Below are 18,884 nucleotides of genomic sequence, written 5' to 3' on the forward strand. Positions count from 1 at the left end.
TTTGAAATATGGTGCTGCTAGCAGCAGACATATCTCATTGTCATAGAAAAAGAAAATATCTATATTATTAAAACATCTTAAATACCATAATCTGCAGATCTCTGAAATGTTTGAGGATGACCTGTCTATCTAAAATATATCTTTTTGACCTTGAAAACATACCTAATATGACTACAAGTTTGATTTTAATGGCTATTAACTTGCATTTCTTTTATTGTAATTAGTTGGGAATAATAACTTTCAAGGACTAGCAATTTGCATTACATTGTTAAATGAACTGTAGAGGTAAAATACTTTGAACAAGATTAGAAATATATGTACAATATTTTCTAATAAAATCAATCTCAACTTGTATCAATATACATATTTGTATACAATACACAAAAATCCAATCCAATGTAAAATATTTAAAACTAGTAGTTGCTTTTAAAAGTAGATTCAATAATCTACCTTTTTATCTTAGCATATCCATATCCTCTCTTTTTTCTTTCCAGAGTAGATTCAATAATCTACCCTTTATCCTATCATTTATATATCTTTTTTTTCAGAGTAGATTTAATAATCTACATCTTGCTGAGCGTTGGTGGCACATGCCTTTAATCCCAGCACTCGGGAGGCAGAGGCAGGCAGATTTCTGTGAGTTTGAGGCCAGCCTGGGCTACAGAGTGAGTTCCAGGAAAGGCACAAAGCTACACAGAAAAACCCTGTCTCGAAAAACAAAAAACAAAACAAAACAAATCAAAAATCTACCTCTTATCTATATCCTCTTTTTTTTCCAAACAAGAATCCCCAATCTAATTTCTTTTGTTTAGCTTTTGTCCTGACCTTTATCAATTAACAACTTATAATCAACCATCTTAAACAATGACAGTTATCCATAACCCATTAAATGACCAAAAACCCAACCACCCCACCTCTTGGGAATGTGGCCATTGTGATCATAAAACTATTTCTTGCTGACTGAGGGCAAAGACATCTGTAGGAGATCCTGAAAACAAAAAAAAAATTGGGGTTAATTGTCAAGTCCTGGAAGAGGTAACTGTATCATTTGTTGTCCAGTCACTGCATAATGTGAAAATGCAAGGCTTGTCTCAAGTCCTTGCTTGAGTTGTCTGTGAGGCTGGATCATCCCATCTAGCTACCTCATAATTGTCCTTGAGCAGTTTGTAATCAAAAGCCTATCTTTACGTGGTGTTTGTCAGCTTAGTGATATTATCATTGTCCTAATAGAATTGTCATTGTGGGGCCCCATTATCTTTTTGGAGACTTCAAAGTTGCTGTTAGGCACAGTCATGGTTCCTTGCAGAAAACTGAAAAAAACTCAAACTCAAAATCATGTACAGGAAGCTAGATGAAGCCTTTTATCTAGGATTAGTGAATACTCTCTATGACCATTAATATCATGACAAAAGTTTAATAATATATATATATTAAATTTTTTGATGTAAAATTGATACCTTAAAAAAGTTTCAAAGAGTCAAAATAGAACCAAAGAATTATGAGATTAGTGGCAGTAGAATAGTCCCTTAATTTTGGTTTTTCTTTTGTCCCATATCAGGTGGCTCTTCTGACATGATACAGAGATTTTACATTTACTTTTTAATAAGTATACTTGGGTTTACAGAAGAAGAGAGCCAAACCCCAACTCCAAAGCCAGCTTTATTTTTTAATTGAACTGGGACTACATAAAGACCATTTGCATCATGTGTCTACAGAAAACATCAGAAACAAACATTTAGGAAGAATTATGAAATTTATTCCTGTTAGATAAGTGATATACCAATAAGCCAATTTACTCATTTTTTGGGACATTTTTTTCCTGGATAATTTGTCCTTTTTCTTCATATGTCCAGTCTTTTTCAGATTCCTTAGATTCATTCTCCTGAAAGACAAATACCCCCCCGCCAATCCTAACTTTGGGGAGGTTTCCATTTGGCAAGTTATATCTGATTAAATGAAAAGCATTTGTTAGTGGTATAAGTTACTTTAAGTTGAATGATCATACTGGTCAATGAACCATCACCTCTTATAATTAAGAGGCCTCTCTTGTTCAAATTGAATCCTTATCAATTTTGATGGCATTCATAGCTTTTCTTCTCCTGTAGAAACAAAAGCAAAACCCTGTTCCTAACATAATACAGATTTTGATTTCTATTCTGAGGTCAGCACATCTTTAAAGTATACAAGCTGAATTAATTCTGTAGTGTTTTATATTATCTAGTGTCTTTCCATAGCTGATGTTCCTTTCTCATTAGCATAGAGAAAATTCAAAGTTAATAGAGCATTATGTAATCTATTTCTGGGAATTGTTGCTACCTCTCTCTGTTTATTTAGCATAACTTTCAGAGTTCGATTTGATCTTTCTATGACTGCTTGGCCTGTATAGTTGTGTGGTATACCTGTAATATGCTTTATATTGTAATAAGCAAAAAACTGTTTCATTTTATCAGAGATATATGCTGGAGCATTGTCAATTTTAATTTATATAGGTGTATTTAGTGATGGCCATAACTTCTAGCAATTGTGTGATTATAGAATCAGCCTTTTTAGAACTCAGAGCAGTTGCCCATTGAAATCCTATGTAGGTATCAATGGTGTGGTGTACATATTTCAATTTTCCAAATTCTACAAAATGAAACACATTTATCTGCCAGATTTCATTCCTCTGAGTACACTTTGGGTTACATCCTGAAGGTAGTGGAGTTTGATTGTAAAAAGAACAAATAGGACATTTCCTTACAATTGCCTTGGCTTGTTGCCAGGTTATAGAAAAATCCTTTCCTAATCCTTACTATTGACATGATTTTTTTAATGAAATTCTGAGGCCTCCAGCACACTTCCTATCAATAGTTTACCTTGTGCTAGAGGTCCTGGCAGACCTATACAAAGAAGCAATGAAACAAAGAGTTCGATCTTTGAGCAAAATCAGCAAGATTGACAAATCCTTATTCGAACTAACTAAAAGACACAGAAAGAACATCCAAATTAGCAAAATCAGAAACAAAAAGGGGGTATAATGACAGACACTGAGTAAATCCAAAGAATTAGTAGGTCATACTTTAAAAATCTATACTCCACAAAATTGGATAACCTAAAAGTAGATTTCTTGATAGATATTTTCTTGATAGATCCCAGTTAACAAAGTTAAATCAAGATCCAATAAACACTTTAAACAGACCTATAACCTCCAAGGAAATAAAAGCAGTCATTAAATGTCTCCCCCCCCAAAAAAAAATAAGTCCAGGGCCAGACAGTTTTAGTGCAGAATTCTATCAGACTTTCAAAGAAGAGCTAATACCAATACTCTTCAAATGATTCTACAAAATAGGTACAGAAGGAGCATTACCAAATTCAGTTTTTGAGGTCATAGTCCCCTTGATACTGGAAACATACAAAGATTAATAAAGAATATAATTTTAGATCAGGTTCCCTTATGAGCATAAATGAAAAATACTCAATGAAATACTTGCAAACTGAATCCAAGAACATATTAAAAAGATTGTCCACCATGACCAAGTAGACTTCATCCTAGTGATGCAGGGATAGTTTAACCAAAATAAAAATCAATCAATGTAATGCACTATATAAACAAATTGAAGAAAAAACACATTATTCATCTCATTACATGCTGAAAAAGTCTTTGACAAAATAACAATACCTCTTCGTGCTTTGTAGCCTCTTTATATCTGTTACTGATCTGCTAAGAGCCTCAGAATTTTATTGACTCTGTTAGCCACATCCCCTATGAGTGGCTCATTTCTTCTCTGTTTCTGTAACAGATGGGTTACACTTTATTTTGGGACAAAGTTATTGAAATCAGGCATTTTGCCTCTGAACAGTACCATAAGCTGCTACTCTTGATAAACATCCTACCTTCCTTAGTTACAGAGTCTAATTGGCATTTTTAGATGAATACTCATGATGTCATGTGTTGTTTTTCTGTTACATATAACTCGAATGGTTCTTTAAGGAGACAATTTTTATGACTGAGACAAGCAATACCTCCTTTGGTTTCAGGGCACCATTTTCCATATTGCTTGATGCTCAAATTTGTTTAGAAATGAGTTCTAGATTAATTAACCACTAGAACAGAGAAAATTAATATTTTAACCTGCTGTATTAAGAGTTATAACAACCCCCTCCCTGGGGCTCCACACAAGGTCCCATAGCTTAGGCAGCTGTACTAGAAGCCAGGGTGGTCCTAGAGAACCCAGGGAAGATACTACCCACCACTACTTGCTAAATCTCTTAAAGCCTGTCCAACAATCCCAGACTGCACTCTTACCCCTGGATCCCATATCCTGGCCTACTACTTTGGAAGAAGTTTTTGGGATTATAAGATGCCAGGCTATACCTAGGGAACCTAAGACACAATCCACTGCCTTCTATCACTCCTTAAAACCTGCTCAATAATGCCAACTGCACTCTCCCACCCCTGGATCCATGTTAGGATCCACAGCACTGGCAGACATATGGAAGCCATGCTGGTCCTAGGATTCCAGGTAAGACACTGCTCACCACCCACAAAATCCCTTTAAAGCCTGCTCAACCACCCCAGACTGAACACACAACCCTGCCTCCTTAACCCCTCAAAACTGGCTCCATATTCTTGTCTACAGTTTCAGAATAAGACTTCTGCTTCACCACAGGCCATATTTTGGACCCTAGGTCTATAGTTTCAGAAGACGATTTCAGTTTTACTGGAACACAGGCCATCAGCTTTAATGGGACACAGACTGGATCTAGGGAATCCAGCACTGACAGCTGTGCTGGAGGCCAGGCTGGTCTTAGGGACCCCAGAGACATAATGAGATCTAGGGAACCTAGTCTGAACCCATTCTCCTTGATTCCATATCCTAGTCGACAATTTCACAAGAAGACTCTGGCTTTATCAGAGGCCAGGCCAGATCTAAAGACCTCTAGACCCAAAACCCCAGAGGAGATGCTGTACTGGACCTGAAGACTCACTAGTTACCTGAACACTTGGCCATTTTGGTCAGAAGACCAGAGAGGAAAGAGAAACCAAGGAACAAAACACCTATCTTACAAAGAAAATCTCAGGAATCAACACCTAGACCTATATTCATTCCAAATCCAGATGCTTAATGGCAATGTAAGAACACAATCAAGAGAAAAGAAAATATGGCATTACCAGTACCCAGCTAACATACAGCAGCAAGACCTGTTTTCTTCATCTATGGTGGTTAACAGTTTTGCTGGATATATTAGTCTGGGTTGACATCCGTGATCTCTTAGAGTCTGCAAGACATCAGTCCAAGCCCTTCTGGATTTGAGTCTCCATTGAGAAGTCAGGTGTGATTCTAATAGGTTTGCCTTTATATATTAAACATATAAACACAGCTGAAGTACAAGAAAACAACATTAAAAATTACTTTATGAAGTTGATAGAGGTTCTTAAAAAGGATATGAACAAATCCCTTAAAGAAATTGAGGAAAAGACAAACCAGAAAAAATGGAGAAGGTAATTAATAAATTGCTAAAAGAAAATCAAGAATCAACAAAGAAACAGATAAAGGAAAGGGTTCAAGACCTGAAAATGGAAGTAGAGGCAATAAAGAAAATACAAACTGAGAGAATCCTGGAAATGGAAAATCTAGGTAAGTGAACAGGAGCTACAAATTCAAACATCACCAACAGAATACATGGAAACAACCTAGATGCCCTTCAACTGAAGAATGGATAAACAAAATGTGGTACATATACACAATGGAATACTACTCAGCAGAGAAAAACAATGATATCATGAGGTTTGCAGACAAATGGATGGATCTAGAAAAAATCATCCTAAGTGAGGTAACCCAGACTCAGAAAGACAAACATGGTATGTATTCACTCATAGGAGGATACTAGATGTGGAACAAGGATGACTGAACTGCTACTCACATCACCAGGGAGGATACCTGGAAAACAGGACCCCAAGAAAGACACGGGGATCACCCAATGATGGAGAAATGGAAGAGATCTGCATGAACAGCCTGGACATGAGTGGGGGTAATGAAGGGCGAGTGTCGAGGGATAGAGAGCTTGGGGGAGCAGGAGATACCAGCTGGATCAACAACAGATATGGAGATCAAGGAATAGGAGACCATGGTAAATGAAGACCACATGAGACTAGGAAGAAGCAAAGTGCTAGAGAGGCCCACAGACATCCACAAAGATACCCCCACAACAGACTGGTGGCAATGGTCGAAAGACAGCCCGAACTGACCTACTCTGGTGATGGGATGGCCAGACACCCTAATTGTCATGCTAGAAACCCCATCCAACTACTGAGGGATCTGGATGCAGAGATCCATGGCTAGGCCCCAGGTGGATCTCTGGGAGTCCAATTAGCGAGAATGAGGAAGGTTTATATGAGTGAGAATTGTTGAGACCAAGGTTGAATAAAGCACAGGGACAAATAGCCAAATGAATGGAAACACATGAACTATGAACCAATGGCTGAGGGGTCACCAACTGGATCAGGCCCTCTGAATGGGTGAGACAGTTGATTGGCTTGATCTGTTTGGGAGGCATCCAGGCAGTGGGACCAGGTCCTGTGCTCATTGCATGAGTTGGCCATTTGAAACCTGGGGCCTATGCAGGGTCGCTTGGCTCGGCCTTGGAGGAGGGGACTGGACCTGCCTGGACTGAGTCTACCAGGTTGATCTCAGTCCACGGGGGAGTCTTTGCCCTGGAGGAGGTGGGAATGGGGGGTGAGCTGGGGGGAAGGTAAGGGGGGCCGGAGGGGGGAGAACAAGGGAATCCATGGCTGACATGTAGAATTGAATTTTATTGCAAAATAAAAATTTAAAAAAAAAGAGATGGAAGAGAGAATCTCAGGTGTTGAAAGCACAATAGAGGAAATTTATTAATCAGTCAAAGAAAATGTTAAATCTAAAAAATTCCTAACACAAAACAGCCAGAAAATCTGGGACACTATGAAATGACCAAGTATAAGAATAATAGTGATAGAAGAAGGAGAAGAAACATATCTCAAAAACCCAGAGAATATATTTAACAAAATCATAGGAGACAAATTTTCCCAACCTAAATAAGGACATGCCTATAAGGGTCCAAGAAGTTTAAAGAATACCAAATAGAATGGATCAGAAAAGAAAATCCCCTCACCACATAATAATCAAAATACTAAACATACAGAACAAAGAAAGAATATTAAAAGCAGCAAGGGAAAAAAAGGTTAAGTAATGTATAAAGGCAGACCTATTAGAATCACACCAACTTCTCAGTGGAGATCCTAAAGTTCAAAAGGGCCAGGACTGATGTCTTGTAGACTCTGAGAGACCACAGATAGTAACCTAGACTACTATACCCAACAATACTGTCAATCACCATAAGTGGAGAAAACAAGATATTTTACGACAATATCAAATTTAAACAATACCTATCCACAAATTCATCACTAAAGAAGGAACTAGAAGGAAAACTCCAACCTCAGGAAATAAAGTATACCTGCAAAATCATGGGCAATAGATAATCTCACAACAGCATAACATGAAGAAAGTAAACACATGCACGCACACACACACACACACACAACCCACTACCACCACCACCAAGAAAATAACAGGAATTAATAATCATTGGTCATTAATATTCCATGATATCAATGGAGTCAATTCACCAATAAAAAGACAGAGGCTAACAGATTGGATATGAATGTGGGATCCATCATTCTTTTGCATACACGAAACATACCTCAATATCAAAAACAGGAATTACTCAAAGTAAAGGGTTGGAAAAAAGTTGGAGACTTTAAAACCCCACTCTCATCTTTAGACAGGTCATCCATACAGAAACAAAATAGAGAAATAACAAAATTAATATGACTCAAATGGATCTAACAGATATCTGCAAAACATTTCACCCAAGCACCAAAGTATTTACCTTCTTCTCAGCACCACATGGATTGGAACCTTCTCCAAAATTGACTACATATTCAACCCCTAAGCAAGTCCCAACAAATATAAAAGTGGGTGGGGTTGGGTTACATGGAAAGCTGGGGGAAGCAGGAGGAGGGATGAGAGGGGGATCTGTGGTTGGTATGTAAAATGGATAAAACATTTCTTACATAAAAGAATACAATAAAAAGAGTGAAAAAATTGAAATTCCCTCCTGTATCTTACATACCACCATGGATTAAGCTGGATTTCAACTACAAAAAGCTTGTAAACTCATGGAAACTGAACAGCTCTCTACTGAATTACTACTGGTTGGAGGAAGAAATAAACAAAGAAGTTAAAGACTTCTTAGAGGTCAATGAAAACCAATGCACAACATACTCAAACTTATGGAAAACAATAAAAACACTGCTAAGAGGAAATTTTATAGCACTAAGGTCCTTCATGAAGAATTTGGAGATCTCATACTAGCAACTTAACAGCACAAATGAAAGCTCTAGAACAAAAAAGAAGTAGACACACCTAAGAGGAGTAAATGGCAGGAAATAAACTGAGGGCTGAAACCAATGAAATAGAAACAAAGAAAACAATACAAAGAATCAATGAAATAAATAATTGGTTCTTCAAGAAAATGAAAAAAAATCTTATCCAAATTAACTAAAAGGCAGAGAGAAAATATCCAAATAAATGAAGTCAAACAAAAAAGGGGACATAACAATGGACTCCGAGGAAATCCAGGGAATCATCAGGTAATACTTCAAAAATCTGTACTCCACAAAATTGTAAAATCTAAAAGAAATGAACAAATATCTTGATAGATACCACTTACCTAAGTTAAATCAAGATGAGATAAACAATTTAAATAGACTAATATCCCATAAGAATTAGAAGCAGTCATTACAATTCTTACAACAACAACAAAAACCCAGAGCTACATGGTTTCAATGTAAAATTCTACCAGACTTTCAAAGAATTGCTAATACCAATACTTTTCAAATTATTTCATAAGATAGAAATAGAAGGAACATTACAAAATTCTTTCTACAAGGCCATAATCATCCTGATCCCCAAACCACAAAAAGACTCAACAAAGAAAAAGAATTACAGAGGAACTTCACTAGTGAACATTGATGCAAAATACTCAATAAAATAATGGCAAACTGAATCCAATAACACATCAAAATGATCATTCATTCACCATGACCAAGTTTGCTTTGTCCCAGAGATGCAGGAATGGTTGAACATATTAAAATCTGTCAATGTAATCCACCATATAAATAAACTGAGAGAAAAAAACATGATTACCTTGTAGGATGCTGAAAAAGCCTTTTACAAAATCCAACACCCTTTAATGATGAAAGTCTTGGAGAGATCAGAGATACAAGCAACATACCTAAGCATAATAAAAGCAATATACAGAAAGCTGATTGCCAACATCAAATTAAATAGAGAGAAAATTAAAGCAATTCAACTAAAAAAAAGAAATCTAGGCTTTCTACTCTCTCCATATCTATTCAATATAGTACTCAAAACTCTTGCTAGAGCAATAAAACAACTAAAGAAAATTTGTAAGACAATTTGATAAACAGTCCTATTAATAAAAACCCAGAGCCAGGTATTGGGTAAAAAACAGAGATCAGAAAAGCAGAAAGAAGCCAGCCACATTCTTACCACTTGGAGATCCTCAGCCAAAGAGACCTACTTCCTGTATACCCACACCTATATGCCTTTTTGTTTTGCATCTCACTTTCTTTCTCTGCCCAGCTACATCACTTCTTGTCTGTCTGTACAGACTTCCAGAACCCTAGGGTTAGTGCTGGGATTAAAGGCAAGTGCCACCATGCTTGACTCTGTTCCCAGTGTGGCCTTGAATTCACAGAGATCCAGACAGATATCTGCCTTCTGACTGATAGAATTAAAGGAGTGTGCTACCATTGCCTGACCTCTATGTGTAGTCAGAATGTTTCTCTGGTCCCACCAGGGCCCTGCAGCCCTGGGGCCCATTTATGAAAGAATCACTTGGAAGCTTAACATTATTTATAACTGCTTGGCCATTGGCTCAGGCTTATTACTGACTAGCTCTTACACTTAAATTAACCCATAATTCTTATATATCTTTAGCCACATGGCTTGGTAACTTTTCTCAGTTCTGTCTTATCATCTTACTTCCTCTGTGTCTGGCTGGTGACTCTTGACTCTACCCTTCCTCTTCCCAGAATTCTTTTAGTCTGCTCATCCCATGTATACTTTCTGCCTGGCTACTGGCCAATCAGCATTTTACTAAACCAATGTACAAGAGCTTTATCCCACAGCATGTATGCTTACCATAGTGGCTGGATTTTTCTTCTGATCTTCAGATAAAGTTTATTGGGGTGTACAATATATTGGGGGACACAATATGTCACCACAGAAATCAAAGGGATATAAATTAGAAAAAAAGAAGTCAAGGTATCATTATTTACAGATTATGTGATATTATACATAAGCAACCCAAAAAACTCTACCAGGGAACTCCTACAACTGTTAACAGCTTTAGACAATGGCTGGATACAAGATTAATTTAAAAAAATAGCTGGGTGGTGGTGACTTGTGCCTTTAATCTCAGCACTTGGAAGGCAGAGGCAGGCAGATCTCTATGAGTTTGAGGCCTGCTTGATTTACAGAGTGAGTTTCAGGACAGGCTCCAAAGCTACACAAAGAAACTCTGTCTCAAAAAAAAAAATCAGTAACCCTCTTATAAACAAAGGATAAGAAGGCTAAGAAAGAAATCAGAGAATCAACAAACTTTACAACAGCCTCAAATAATATAAAATATCTTGGTGGAACTCTATCCAAGCAAGTGAAAGACTTGTATGACAAGAACTTCACGTCTTCAAAGAAAGAAATTGGAGAAGATATTAGAAAATGAAAAGATCTCTCATGCTCATGAATCTGTATGATAAACATACTACAAATAGCCATTTTACCAAAAGCAATGTACAGATTCAATGCAACCCCTATTAAAATCCCAACACAATTCTTTACACTCCTTCAAATACCAATAATCAACTTCATATGGCAAAAAAAAAATCTAGGACAGCTAAAACAATCCTGTACAATAAAAGAACTTCTGGAGGGATCACCATCACTGATTTCAAGCTCTACTACAGAGTTATACTAATAAAAACTGCATGATATTGGCATAAAAACAGACAAATGACTCAATGGAATTTAATTGAAGACTCAGACACAAATCCACACACTTATGGCTACTGGCCAATCAGCATTTTATTAAACTAGTGTGCAAAAGCATTATCTCACAGCACTAGTTAACCATGTAGGTCTGGAGGTCTGTACAGACAGATAGAAAGTGACAGAGCTGGGCAGGAAGAGGAAGTGAGAAAGTGAAGAGGAAGTGAGAAGTGAGTAGCTTGGCTAAGAGAGCCAATCAAAGAACAGAACAGCAAAGCATATAGACATGGTAGACAGGAAACAACTCACATTTGGAAGCTGCAGAGTTGGTGAGGTAAGTTTGGCTGGTGGTTTTCCCTATTTCCTGAATCTCTCTAAGGCTTTCACCCCTATATTTGGCTCTGTGCTTTTCATTTAACAAGACTATTTAGAAATTCATCTACATTAGGCAGTACCATCAAACTGAAGATGGAGATGAAAAAGGGCAATGTCAGAGCAGACAATGGCCAGCCTCACATGATATAAGATGCCAGAGAACTGGTAAGTGACAAGCCATGTGGTGATGTGTAGATTAATGGATATGGGTTAATTTAAATGTAAGAGCTAGTTAGTAATAAACCTGAGCCATCAGCCAAGCATTTATAATTAACATTAGCCTCTGTGTGGTAATTTGGGAAGTGACCTCCAGGTATAATCGGGCATATGGGACAGAAAACTCCACCTCATGTTACACAACCTAGCTGTGCCTCAGTGGAGGAATGGATAAAGAAAATGGGGTACATTTATACAATAGAATATTATTCAATTGTTAGAAACAAGTATACCAAGAAATTTGAAGGCAAATAAATGGAACTAGAAAAAAATCATCCTGAGTGTGCTAATCCACACCAAGAAAGACAAATATAGTATGTACTCACTAGTAAGTGGATATTAGCTGTAAAGTTAAGGAGAACTATGCTACAATCCACAGACCCAGAGAGACTAGGTAACAAGGAGGGTTCATGGGGAGACACCCAGATCTCCCTGGGAAGTGAGAAATAGAAGAGACTTCATGAGTGGACTGAGAGTGAGTGGTGTGTAGATGTAATTCTAAATGGTCTTATTAAATAAAAACATAGAGCCAAATAAAGAGTTAAAAGCCCAGAGATTGAGCAGTAGCCAAGAGCTAAGACCACCTTATCTTACCACTCGCTGCTGTCCTTCCACTGAGAGAGAGACCTTCTTCCTGTGTCCTGTCTTTTTATTGCCTTTCTGTTCTGCCTTCTCATTGGTTCTAAACCCAACCATATGACTTCCTTGTCACTGCCTGTCTATACAGACCTCCAGGTCTCTATAGTGATTAAAATTGTGTGTCACCATGCTGGCTGTGTCCTTGAACACACAGAGACTTTGCCTGCCATGTGATCAGATTAAGGGCATGTGCTACCACTACCAGACTCTCCTTAATGGCTTGCTCTTAGCTCTGATCCCCAGGCAACTTTATTAACATACCAATAAAATCACATTTCAGCACAAATAAAATATCACCATATTTCCCCCATCTATTCTAGTAAAAAGAAAAAAGGAAAAAAGTTATAACTAATATAAGAAAAACTATATACAATAAGTACAATATCTATATACAATATGTAAAGCAATAAATACTTAAACAATGTCTAGTCCATTTGCATTTGACAAATTCAGAGAAATTAATTCTATTATCTATCCTATTTTGGTAAGTCCAAAATGTACTTATTTACTTACATTACTAACAGAACTATCTTATAATGTCTTTCATATTTATACACCTACACCTCTTTAGTGGGTTTCTTTTCTAAAAATCTTAACAAGGAAAATTATAACTCTAACTATCTAATCTTTAAATAACTATAACTAAAATCATAACTATCTAATCTTCAACTCCCTCAGAGACCCAAGAAGGAAATAATATTAACTAAAAAAACAGGAAGTGCAAACGAGCATCTTCCAAAAAATGTGAGTTGACAGAAACAGACAGCTGCCTGGACAGTCACCTGAGGTGTCTCCACAGCATTGGGGCATCATCTTCAGCCTATAGGCTTAGCATATCGGACAGACTCATTTGTGAAATAAGATGTACATAAGGCCAACAGTTCGACCTCATATTTGGTGAGAGTAGTCCATGTACCAGAAACACTTGAATTCCACTAGTGTCCTGTCATGATTCAGGATTTTAAATTCTGGAAATTGTTGATATTTTCTTAATTCAGTTGTCCATTCTTCTTGGATTGTGGGTGGCTTCATCTCTTTTATTAAATGCCAGTCTACTATTGAGAGGTTAGACTCCATCAACTTAGTTACTCTTTCAAGAATAACGGTTTCAGCTGCTGTTCCACTGCACATCAGAAGCCATCAGTCCACTGTCTGTACAGATGCCTTTGAAGAAAGGTGCACTGTACCTTTTCCAGATTGCAAAGGTCGTTTTAGGGATGGTTGCATTTTGTCCTGGCCTCAGAGGATGCCTGTTGCTAAAGCCACAACCACACTTGTCTTGGCAAGAATTGGTAGTCCTTTGTTTCATGTCCTGCCTGTCCATTTGTCCTGTTTGTCAGCAGTTGAATTGAGGATACTTTGTTGTCCAGTAGCTAACTTTTGCCACAGTGAAAGTTAACTTCATATGCAGTTTCTTCAATTCCCATATTTTCTCTGAAGTAGATTGGTACTGCCAGGAGCTGACATGTCTCATAGTCATAAAAAAAGAAAAAAATTCTGTTATTAAAACATCTTAAATTCCATATTCTGTAGATCTCTGAAGGATTTTAAGATGACCTATCTAAAATATATCTGCTCCATCTTGAAAACATACCTAATATGACTACCAGTTCAACTGTAATGTCTAACTATTAACTTTCATTTCTTTATATCCTAATAGTTGGTAATAATAACATTCAAAGATCAGCAAATTGCATTACATTGTTAAATGAACGGTATAAGTACAATATCTTGAACAAGATTAAAAATAAATGTGTAGTATTTTCTAACAATATCAATCTCAATATACATAATTTGTATACAATATACAAAAATCCAATTCAATGTAAAGTATTTAAAACTAGTAATTGTCTTTTAAAGGTAGATTCAATAATCTATCTTTTTATCTATATTGTATCTTTTTATATCTTCTCTTTAGTTTCAGAGTAGATTCAATAATTGACCCTCTATTCTATCATTTTTATATCTCTTTTTATAAGAAAAAAAAACAAGAACCTTAATCTAATTTCCTTTGCTTAGTCATTTTCCTAACCCTTAACAACTTGTAACAAACCCTCTTAAACAACGAAAACTATCCCAGATCCAAAACCCATGGAAAGACCAAAAACCACCTGCCCCATACCACCTCTTTGGGAATGTGGGCATTTTGTTCTTAAAATTGCTTCCTGTTGGATATGGGTGAAGGCATCTTTATTCTGAAAAGAAAAATTTTGGGTTAATTGTCAAATTCTAGGAAAGGTAACTATATCCTTTGTTGTCCAACTCTGCGCATAATGCCAAAGTTTGGGACTTATTTCAAGTCCTTATCCAAGTAGTCTGTGAAACTGGATCATCTCAGCTAGCTATCTCAAAATTGCTCTGAGCAGTTTGCACTCCAAAGTTGATCTGTAGATGATTTAGTCAGCTTAGTGGTATTATTATTGTCCACGTGGAATTGTTGTTGTTGTGGAGCCCCATCTTCTTCCCAGAGACTTCAAATTTGATGTTAGGCCTGGCCATGATTTCCTGTGGAAAACTGATAGAGACTCAAACCCAAAGACATGTAGAGGCAGCTAATTGAAGCCTTTTTTTCTAGAATTAGTTAGTGCTCTATATGAACATTAATATCTTAACAAAGTGTTTTATATATATCTTGTAAATTTTGATATAAAATTCATAATTTAAGAAAAGTTTAAAGGATCAGAATAGAATTAAAGAATTGAGATTAGTAGTAATAGAATAGTCCCTTAAATTTTTTTTGTTTTCTCCTGTCCCATAACAGAATATGGCTCTTTCTTCTAGCATGATACAGGGAGTTTGCATTTTCCTTTTAACAACATGCTTGAGTTTAAAGAAGGAGAAAGCCATTCTCCAATTCCAAAGCCAGCTTTAAATTTTAATTGAACTGGGACTACAAGAAGACCATTTGTGTTAAATGTCTTTAGAGAAAAGCAGAAACAAACATTTAGGAAGACTTATGAAATTTTATAGATGATATACCAATAGGCCAATTTATTCTTTTTTCTTGGGACTTTTTTTTAGATGATTTGTCCTTTTTCTTCAGTTGTCTCATTTGTCGAGTGTTCTTCAGATTCCTTAGCCTTCATTCTCCTAAAACACAAAAACAAAAACCTTTTACCAAGACTAACTTTGGGGAGGTTCCTTTTTGGTAAGTTATATCTGATTAAATGAAAAGGCATGTGTTAATGGTATAAGTTAGTTTAAATTGGATGTTCATGCTGGTTGATGAACTATCACCTCTTCTAATTAAGAGGTCTCTCTTGTTCAAATTGAACCTTTATCAATTTTGATGGTATCCATAGCTTATCTTCTCTTGTAGAAAAGAAAAGCAAAACCTCATCCCCAACATACCACATACCCTGGTTTCCATTCTGAGGTCAGCACATCCTTAAAGTATATAGGCTGATTTAATTCTGTAGTTTTTTTTTATATGATCCAATGTCTCTCTGCAGCTGTTTTTCCTTTCTTATTAGCACTGAGAAAATTCAAAGTTAATAGAGCATTATGCAGTCTATTTCTGGGGATTTTGTTACCCCTTTCTGTTTATTTAGCATATACTTTGGAGTTCTGTTTGATCTTGCTATAATTGCTTGGCCTATAGGATTATGTGGTATACCTGTAATATGCTTTATATTTTGGTAAGCAAAAAACTGTTTCATTTTAACAGAGACATATGATGGAGTATTGTCAGTTTTAATTTGTGTAGGTATACCCATAATGGCCATAACTTCTAGCAAGTGAGTAATTACAGAATCAGCTTTTTCAGAACTCAAAGCAGTTGCTCATTGAAATCCTAAATAAGTATCAATGGTATGGTGTACATATTTCAATTTTCCAAATTCTGCAAAGTGAAACACATCCATCTGCCAGATTTCATTCCTCTGAATACCTTTTGGGTTATAACCTGCTGGTAATGGCATCTGATTGTGAAAGGAACAAGAGGACATTTCCTTACAATTTCTTTGACTTGTTGCCAGGTTGTGGAAAAATCCTTTTTTAAACCTTTACTATTTACATGATGTTTTTTATGACATTCTGAGGCATCCAGCACATTTCCTATCAATAATTTATCAATCTCATCATTACCTTGTGCTAGAGGGCCTGGCAGACCAGTATGGGATCAGATGTGAGTTATATATAAAGGATGACTCCTGTTCCTGATTATATCTTGTAACTGAATAAATAGTGAAGTTAATTCTGACTCATCAGGGATAAATTCTGCAGCCTCGATATGTAATACCACACTTTCAGCATACTGAGAGTCAGTAACTACATTGAGAGTTTCTGAACAATCCATTAATACCAACAGAATAGCATACAATTCCGATTTTTGAACTGAATAATAAGGACTTTGAACCACTTTACTTAAGTTTTCTGATTTCTAACCTGCCTTTCCTTGTTTGTTTGCATCTATATAAAAGGTATGGGTTCCAGATATGGGTGTTTCCTGTACAAGGAAAATCTGATCAACTCTCTTTATAAGATCAATTCTATCACTTTTGGGATATTTGCTGTTAATCTCTTCCAAAAAAATTACTGCAAGCTCTTTGCCAAGGTTCACTTACTGCCCACAATTTTTCAGTATCCTCCTTAGTTAAAGGTAAGACAATTTCTGCTCAGTCTATTCCTGCTAATTGACGGTCTCAATTTTCCTTTCAAAATCAAGTCAGAGATTTTTTCCACATAAGTTTTTAATTTTTGACTCTACTTATTTGGTAAAAAAAATATTTATCCCAAAATAAAATCTTCCCTCTGTATTAAAATTCCTGTAGGAGAATGCCTAGAGGGTAAAATAACCAAAATGCAATCTAGCTTTGGATCGATATGACCCATGTGTCCTTCCTATACTTTCTTTTCTACTAAGGCCAATTCTTTCTCAGCTTGAGGTGATAATTCTCTTGGACTATTTAAGTCCTTGTCATCTTCTAAGGTTTTGAACAAGTTATTTAGTTCATCATTTTTTACCAAAACAATGGTTCATAGATGAGAAATGTCTCCAAATAGTCTTTGAAAGTAATTAAGAGTCTGTAATCGATCTCTCCTAATTTGCACCTTTTGGGGTCTAATTTTTTGTAGAATTATTTTATATCCTAAGTAATTAATAGAATCTCCTCCCTGTATCTTTTCAGGAGCAATTTGTAATCCCCAGCAAGGCAAAATTTTCTTTACTTCTTCAAACATTCTTTCTAAAGTGTCTGCATTTGAGTCAGCTAGTAAAATATCATCCATACAATGATAAATTATAGATTTAGGAAATTTTTTATGTATTGTTTCCAATGGCTGTTGTACAAAATATTGGCACACAGCTGGGCTATGCAACATTTCCTGTGGGAGGATCCTCCATTGATATCTCTTAACTGGTTGAGAATTAGTATAAGTAGGCACTGTGAAGGCAAATATTTCTTTGTCTTTTTCTTGTAGGGATACTGAAAAGAAACAGTCTTATAAATCAATAACTATAAGAGGCCATCCTTTAGGTAGCAAAGTAGGCAAAGGAATTATGGTAGAGAGCCCATTGGATGAATTACTTTGTTAATTGCTCTAAGGTCTGTTACCATTCTCCATTTACCAGATTTCTTTTTAATAACAGAAACAGAATTCCAAGGGCTGGTTGATTCTTCAATATGCTGAGCATTTAACTGCTCTTGTACCAGCTCCTCTAAAGCCTGCAGTTTCTCTGCTGTTAAAGGCCATTGCTGAGCCCATACAGGCTTGTCTGTTAACCATTTTAAAGGTAGAACTGTTGGTGTCTTTGGAAGATCATCAGTTGTTGTGCCCTGTTCTTATACAATCTGGATAGCTGGTGACCACTTGTTAAAATAATACCTTCTGATATTTCTCTCAGAAACATGTGTTAGTTTATGATTTGTTTCTGAGGTTGGGGGGATGTTAATCTGAGTATTGCATCATTGTAACAGGTCTCAACCCCATAAGTTCATAGCTATGTTAGCCACATATGGTTTTAGTTTTCCTCTCTGTCCTTCTGGACCTACACATTGGAGCCATCTTGCACTCTGTTTCACTTGAGATAATGTTTCAATCCCTAACAACTCAACGTTTACCTCCTAAAGAGGCCAAGTTAGATGCCAAAATTTTGGTGCAATTATGGTCACATCATCTCCTGTGTCTATCAGACCAGACAACAAAATATTATTTATTCTTATTGTTAATTTTGGTCTTTGTTCATTTATAGAAGTTTGCCAAAAAAAACCTTTCTTTATGGTTTCACCTGAATTTTCTGTTCTCTCTGACTCAGCTGTTCCATCATCCCAAGCAACCTGGTTTATTCCAATAGGCATTTGTTCATTTAATTGCTCTGAGTAGGTGTTTCTTCTATGATGGCAGGAAAGGTCTGAACTGGATTTGCTGTGGGGGCCTGACTGAGGCCACTCTGGGAGTTTCCTGTTGGAGACAAAGAATTACCTTGTCTGTCCCTTGTTGATCCACATTCGTTGGTCCAATGTTTACCCTTACCACACCTTCTGCATACTCCAGAAGGAAGGGGCATTCTGTTGCTATTTTTCCTTGAAGAAACATCGTTTCTAGGAATGACCTGTTTAC

The sequence above is a fragment of the Peromyscus eremicus genome, chromosome 2 (assembly GCF_949786415.1).
Source record: "Peromyscus eremicus chromosome 2, PerEre_H2_v1, whole genome shotgun sequence".
NCBI classification, from domain to species: domain Eukaryota; kingdom Metazoa; phylum Chordata; class Mammalia; order Rodentia; family Cricetidae; genus Peromyscus; species Peromyscus eremicus.